At 41.0% G+C, this 6,634-nt stretch overlaps 1 long non-coding RNA gene across 1 annotated transcript in view; it reads right to left on the bottom strand.

Annotated features, from left to right (window-relative positions):
- Window positions 1-4,774: 4,774 nt before the first annotated feature.
- The window catches only part of LOC149863062 (uncharacterized), a 110,501-nt gene continuing 108,641 nt past the window's right edge, over window positions 4,775-6,634 (bottom strand). Inside the window, exon 7 of the long non-coding RNA XR_016442918.1 lies at window positions 4,775-6,151. This is a non-coding gene — a long non-coding RNA (uncharacterized LOC149863062). The remainder of the gene's footprint in view (window positions 6,152-6,634) is intronic.

Genomic DNA, 6,634 nt, shown 5'->3' with positions numbered 1-6,634 from the left:
GTTGAGACTTTCATTCCACTGGAAGCTTCCCCTGTATTATTTTTTCATATTTCAAGATTGCTTCTCCTTACCCTTCTCCTTACCCTTTCCTGTCTTTGTGGAAAAATCTTTGCTATTCCCTTCAATCAGAAATATTTTGAAAATACCCCAGCCTCTGTCAGTTGCTCTCTAACAGATATAAGCTATTCTTGCAATAGTGATTAAAGTAAAAAAAAAAAAAGTTCTGAAGGAGATAATTTGTGGCTAATTTCTTTCTGGAAATCTGTGTTAAAATTTGAGTTGTATATACAGTATTTACACTGGCTGCTCTCATGTACTGTAAGAAAACTTTGGCAAGGCTCACAAACAAAGAGATAAATTCATTTCGATTGACTTGCCTTTAAAAAATTACTTAGTTCCATTTACTGGAACAATCTAAGATACCAGTGGGTAAATTTTCACAGTGGGAAGTTAGAAATTGGGAATGTAACTTTTATAAAGTAGTACATGAAGTTTGGGCCCATTTTTTCTGATAAGACATCCAGACATTTGAGCTTGTATTATACTAGAATATATTCATAACATGCTTTTTCAGCAAACCTGATACAGTCCACATATTCAGTAAATGATCCTCTAAATGATAACAAAAGGCATGGACACGCATGCATTTGGAGGTTTCTAAATCCAGGAATGCTTCAAATGTGGCATGTTTCAAGTCCTTGAAGACATGTACCCCCTACTCTTGCACCATTGCAAAATGGCTAAGGCATGCAGCAGCACTGCAATCTAGCCAGGGGGCTGGAGAACAGGAATCCCATCCAGCTTTCAATTTCTAAAGGTTCCAGAGGACATCAAAGTCCATAGGAGAGCACTCATTGGCTGTCCACTGGGGGTGTGTAAAACAGATTGTATTCGATTCGGATTCAGCCCAAATTGGGAACAGTGACTTGATTAGTTGATTTGGATCACTGTGCCCAATTCAATTTCGCCGAATCCAAATCTGAAGATTCGATGCTGATTTGGAGAATCAGATTCAGCCATAGACAGCTTTAAATGTTTTCTCTACATACCTTGAATACCAGGTGCAGCTTGTGAATGCTGCAATGCTGGAGTGGATAGAGCATCCCACAGGAGTGTACTTCTGGTCCACTTCTGGGTCTACTGGAGAGCTCACAGGTGGCCCCTCCGGCCCCCCCCTCCAGCATGGTGATCAGCCATGGGGGCACCCTGGGTGCCCCCCAGACCCAGGAGGCACCAGTCATTGAGCCACAGGGCCATGGGAGAGCTCCCCTGCACGCTCCCTGGTGGACCCAGAAGTGGACTGGAAGTGCTTCTGGTCCACTTCCTGGTCTGCTGCCGAGTGCACTGGGGAGCACCCCACCCTCCTGTGGGATGCTCCATCTGCCCCAGCATCACAGCATTCACAAGCCCCCTGGGACCTTGCGGTATGTAGAAAAAACATTTAAATGTCCAAATGTCCAAATCTTTCTGAATCTCTCTGAATCAATTCAGAGGGTTCCAATTCAATTCGGAGAGATTAAAAGGTCTCCTGATTCGATTCAGATTTGGAGATTCAGCCACCTAATTGGTCCAAATCTCCACCGAATTGAATTGGAGACCGAAGCTTCACACATCCCTAATGTCCACCTCTTCTTCTGCACCCTCATTGTTTGGAGTTCTTCAAAGGCACTTGGAGAACTACAGACATCATGTCTGTTTATGGCTAAAATTGCTCATGCTAAGAACACAATCAAGCCCAAACAGCATGGAAGGAGAAACCTGGCAACTAGAGATACATGTAGAAAGAACGCCTTAATAAATGTAATAAATAAAATAAAATTTTCACTCATGCTAAAGTATAATCCAAAATCTCTTCATTTGCTAGGAAACAACCTGGATAGGATTTTTTGTTACGACTGATATTCAGGTCCTAGTATGCCACACTTTCTGCCCAGTATTTGCAAAAGATCTAGTTGAAGTGTTGCTACGTGCTGACATGTTCTGAACTAAGTCCTAATCTTAAATTTTGCTGAACAGCCACCTGCAGCCTTCAATTACCACTGCAAAACTTTGAAATTGGATCGGTGATGGCTTTTCTGACCAGAGGAACATAATGTACTTTTTATTGTGCACAGCCAGCCCTGGAGTGCCAGGTTGTATTTTAACCAGCTTTAATACTTATTTTTAATTATAGCTTTATTGTAAGGGCTAACAATCAATAACATAGTGCCTCCTGCCTGAGATCTGAAGAGATGATGACCATAATTTCTCTAGGGAGAATGACTGAATCAAAAATAAAAATAAAATAAAGTAAAATAGAGAAAGAACAATATCAAACAAACAAAAACTAGAACCTCAAAACTCCCCACCCCTCTGGGGAAAAAAGAAAGAAAAATGCAGTATCACAGGTCAGCAAAATCACTTTATTTTTAAGGAAACAAAAATTCTGCAGCATACTGTGGTTCACTACCAACAGCTACATCAGTGGTTCTCAACTGGTGTGCAACAGGAACCAGCCAAGGCTGCCACAACACCGCCACTTCACATCAGGCCTCTGTGTTCAGGAGGCCCATGGAAATGAACTGAGAAGCAGCCTCAGCAGAAAGGCACTCTGGCCTGAATTATTTTTTGCAGGCAGGCACACCACTTCTGCTGCAGCTTTTCTGGTTTGGGCCCAAAGTGCCCCCTGAAAACTGAGGCACACAGTGCAATTCTACCTCACGGCAGCAGCCTGTATCTCCAGGCTGCTCTGTCTGCAAGATGAAGTTCTACTATGCAAGTTGGTTTTCCGAAAACACATCAAAGATGAACTAGGAAAGGCTGCAGCAGATGTGATGTGTCTGCTTTCACAATGTAGGGCTTTTCTCAGTTCAGCTCTGACATGCCTCCTGAAAGTCACGAGTGATGGAGTTTCTGCCTGCAACCGTGGCAGTGGTGACCACACTGTGGGTCTTCCTTTTCCTTCCCTCTTTCCCTCTCTGTAGTCCCATGTATCTTCTACCCTTCTCATATCCTCAATATTCCCCACATGTTGAACGTGAAACACAGCACTTCGCCTCTGCCAGTTAAGTATCCCCAGGACTCTGGACTCTGTCCATTAGGGCCATTAGGGCCCCAGGACCACAGTACAGGGGGGTTTGCCCTGAGGTAACGAAGGGAAGAACATGGCCCAGTGGTTCCCTATCCCCACCAACATCCTGGAGTCAACTCTGGGCAGTGTACTGCTGCTCTGGGAACAAACATGCACTGGGAAGCATTCCCTAGCAGTGGCCTGAAGAACTGAATATAATTATAATTATCTAATCAATTACTAGCATATTATTATTAGTATTATAATACTTATGTTCTAATATTTATAATATATTTATGTTAGTTTTCTTAATTTGATGTTGATAAATTATGAAAAGTTTTAGAGGGGTGTCTTGAGTCGCAAAGGCTGAGAATCACTGAGCTGGATGAATAGGTATTTGAATTTAGAGATTCACAATCTGTTTACAAAGTGCCTGTACTCAAAACTTAATATTTTTCCCTGATCTGTGCTATTTGTCAGTATTCAAAAGAACTGTTCAGCAAACCCATTAATGGTTCTGGTTTACTTGTGAATCATTCGGTTCTCAAAATATATAGAGTTCATATTACCATTGCAAATTCTTGTCCTGCTTTGTGACTGGTTGCCCTGGTCTGTAAAACATTTCTTGTTCCCTGTGACAGGATGGCTCCACTTCTATTGACTGCCTGCTGAAGTCCATGGACCTATTGAATCTCTGGAACAGTGGACAGTAACCTGGCTCACAAGAAAGTGGTTATCTTACAGCTGTACAGCATAGCAGTGCATGTCCATGTGATGATCAGCAACAACAGTAGCAGTAATGTCCAAAGCATACAAGTTTAATACCCATCAGGACCCTTCATACCTTTTCCAAGGGCAGTCAGCAGATTTGAAAATGGCATCGTATGATTACAGAATACTTCCTGAACAAATACTCTGATCCTTGATCATTCCCCTTCTCCCCTGCAAAGGTCAAAAGCTACTTGAAAGTAATGGCTGCCACCACTTCACATTGGAAAATATCACAACCATTTTTCGTTTCCAAAAAATCTATGTTAAAGGTATGTCTAGAACTCAGTCATGATATAGAAACACTCTGAGAGTTGAGAGGGTGGCAAAGGGCCTCCTTACTACAGACCTATGAACTAACTTTCCTAGTTCTGTCTACATGTCAATTGCCAGAGTCAGATCTGAACGGTTGCTTCATCTGATCTACATCTTAAAAATCTGGAGAGGATTATGGTACAAAAGTCATAGGCATAAAGAAGATGCATGGGTCTTGAGAAGGGAATTCTGGCTAGTTCCAAGTGTACTTTATAATATAACTGTAGCTTGTACAGTCTGTTGCTAATTACAAGCATGAACCCCAAAATGCTGCATCAGGTATAATCACTGTAGTTTTCCTTTAAGCTCTTCCCCAACTTGTAAGCTAATCAGTCTTTCTTCTCCGTCTTTTTAAGGGATGTTAGACAACACACAGGTGCTTTCCAATCTTTGTAGCTGAAGTCAAAAATCAGTTTGGAGTCAGTCTCCACTTTAGGTATAACAATGCCACTTTATATAGAAATGTTTATTCTGCATCTGAATGTTTAAACATTCTATTAAAGGCCACTACAAAGTTTACTTGAGACATATTTATTGTAAAAGACAGTTATAATGCAATTTAACAGACTAAATATAACTTGCAAATTTCAAAGATATCAATCTATGAAGGCAGTAATTTCAAAAAAAAAAATTCATCACATATTCATGTTGTAGTTTATTATCCTTTGTGTATTTTCTCATGATCTGCCTTAACCTTTATTATAAACATTATTCTGAATACTTAAGGTGTTTTTCCAATAAGGGAATAGGCTGTTCTTCTCCAAAACAAACTTGGTGACATAGAAGAAGCTGTGCAAACAGCCTGATAGCAGTGGGACTATTCATGGCAGAAATCACTCTGCTCAATAGTACATTTTTGCAACATTGTACTCTAACTATTAAAGGCAGCTCTCACTTGTCTCTGAGTGTCTGTCTGCACTGCAGACTGCAGTTTCGTATGGAGACACTCAAGTTAGCTTTAACTGAGCTACCTTGGGTTTTTTGGCAGCAGTCTAACTGCAAAAGCACAGAGCTCCACAAGGGGTAATTTACCTGAGAAACAAAATAAATAAGTTCATACTGGATACATCTACATGAAACATTTACTGTAGATTTGACTAATTAGCTCTGCAGTAAAACATCACTGTCTACACATGTGGTGCTATTAGGATAGAATAAGCTAATTAACGCTGCCATAGAATGCTACTGCCAGACACAAGTACTATCCTATGGCAGAGTTATTTACTGCACCACAGATGCTGATGGGAGCTGGCTGGGACACAAGGGTGCTCCGCTGCGGGGGGGGTGCTCACTGGCTATTCCCTGACTAGTGCACCCTCATGCCCAGCCAGCCCCTCCACAGCACCCTGAGGTGAGATGGAGTAGTCCTGGGCTGGCAGGCTGACCCCCGGGGCCTCCTACCAGCTGAAACTGCTCTGCCCCAGCTCAACATGCTGCAGTCCCAGGTGCATATGTAACAGTGCACCCAGCAGCAATAAATTCTGGCATCAATTGTGCCAGAGTTTATCCAGCCATATTAATTTGATGCGCAGATGTACCCACTCCGCTCTATCCTACTGAAGCTAAACTTCTAGCAATACCCAAACAAATTCATTTAAAATTAGCTTGGGTATCTCTGCACTACACTGAAGTCTGTTGTGTAGACACACCCAGTGTCTCTTGTGGCTATGTAGAGTAAATTGGTATTTTGGAGTAGTGATTGATACATTGAAATATATTGATATGTTGGAAATATTGCTACTACAAACATAGTAGACCAAATAACTTGTGAGAATAAAAATGAGGATGCTGAAAATGACTACAGTTATGCGGTATACTGAACTTTATTGATTATTATATGAGAACACCCATACAGCACACTCATACATCCTTTGGTTCTTTAAAGTTCTGTCCGGACATATGCTTGGCCCGGTGCAAACCTATTAGGACAGAGTAAGTTATCCAGGCCCATTTCTTCTTTGTTGTCCCAAACATAGTCTGGAGGGGATATTCTGATCATTCCAAATCAGGGACATTTTCCTGAAAGAATTAAGTTAAATTGTTAAATTTAAACAGAAAATTTCAATTTTCAACAGTATGTGGCATAAAGTCAAGCATAAATCTTAAGGGGGGACTAGTTTGTTACCATATGTGAATACATTTTTTTCATTTTCCTCTTTGTGAAGTGTCAGTTGTGCATTGTTGGTCTGTATTCCACTGAGCTGATTGGAAAGTGGACCTTTTTTCTCAGTTAAACAGATTATTAGGAAGCAGATCTCAGAGGAGTTCAGTTCCAACAGATTCATCACAAGGTGGAATTTAATGAACAATGAACAACTGCTTTTTCTTTACCAATTCTGATTTCAGATACAATAATGCATTCATTAAAATAACTCCACTGAGTCCAATAAAATTACATCAGATTTACACAGTCATCGGAATCTGACCCAAGGAGATTAAGGAATTATTAAAGCCCAAAAATCCCTGAAGCCTTTGGATTAATGTGCAGCTTCAATAAAGATG

This window comes from Crocodylus siamensis, chromosome 6 (genome assembly GCF_052110815.1).
Source record: "Crocodylus siamensis isolate JL-2025a chromosome 6, ASM5211081v1, whole genome shotgun sequence".
Taxonomy (NCBI): domain Eukaryota; kingdom Metazoa; phylum Chordata; order Crocodylia; family Crocodylidae; genus Crocodylus; species Crocodylus siamensis.
Note: the sequence above shows the minus strand (reverse complement) of the source record. Positions and strands in the feature narration are given on the sequence as shown.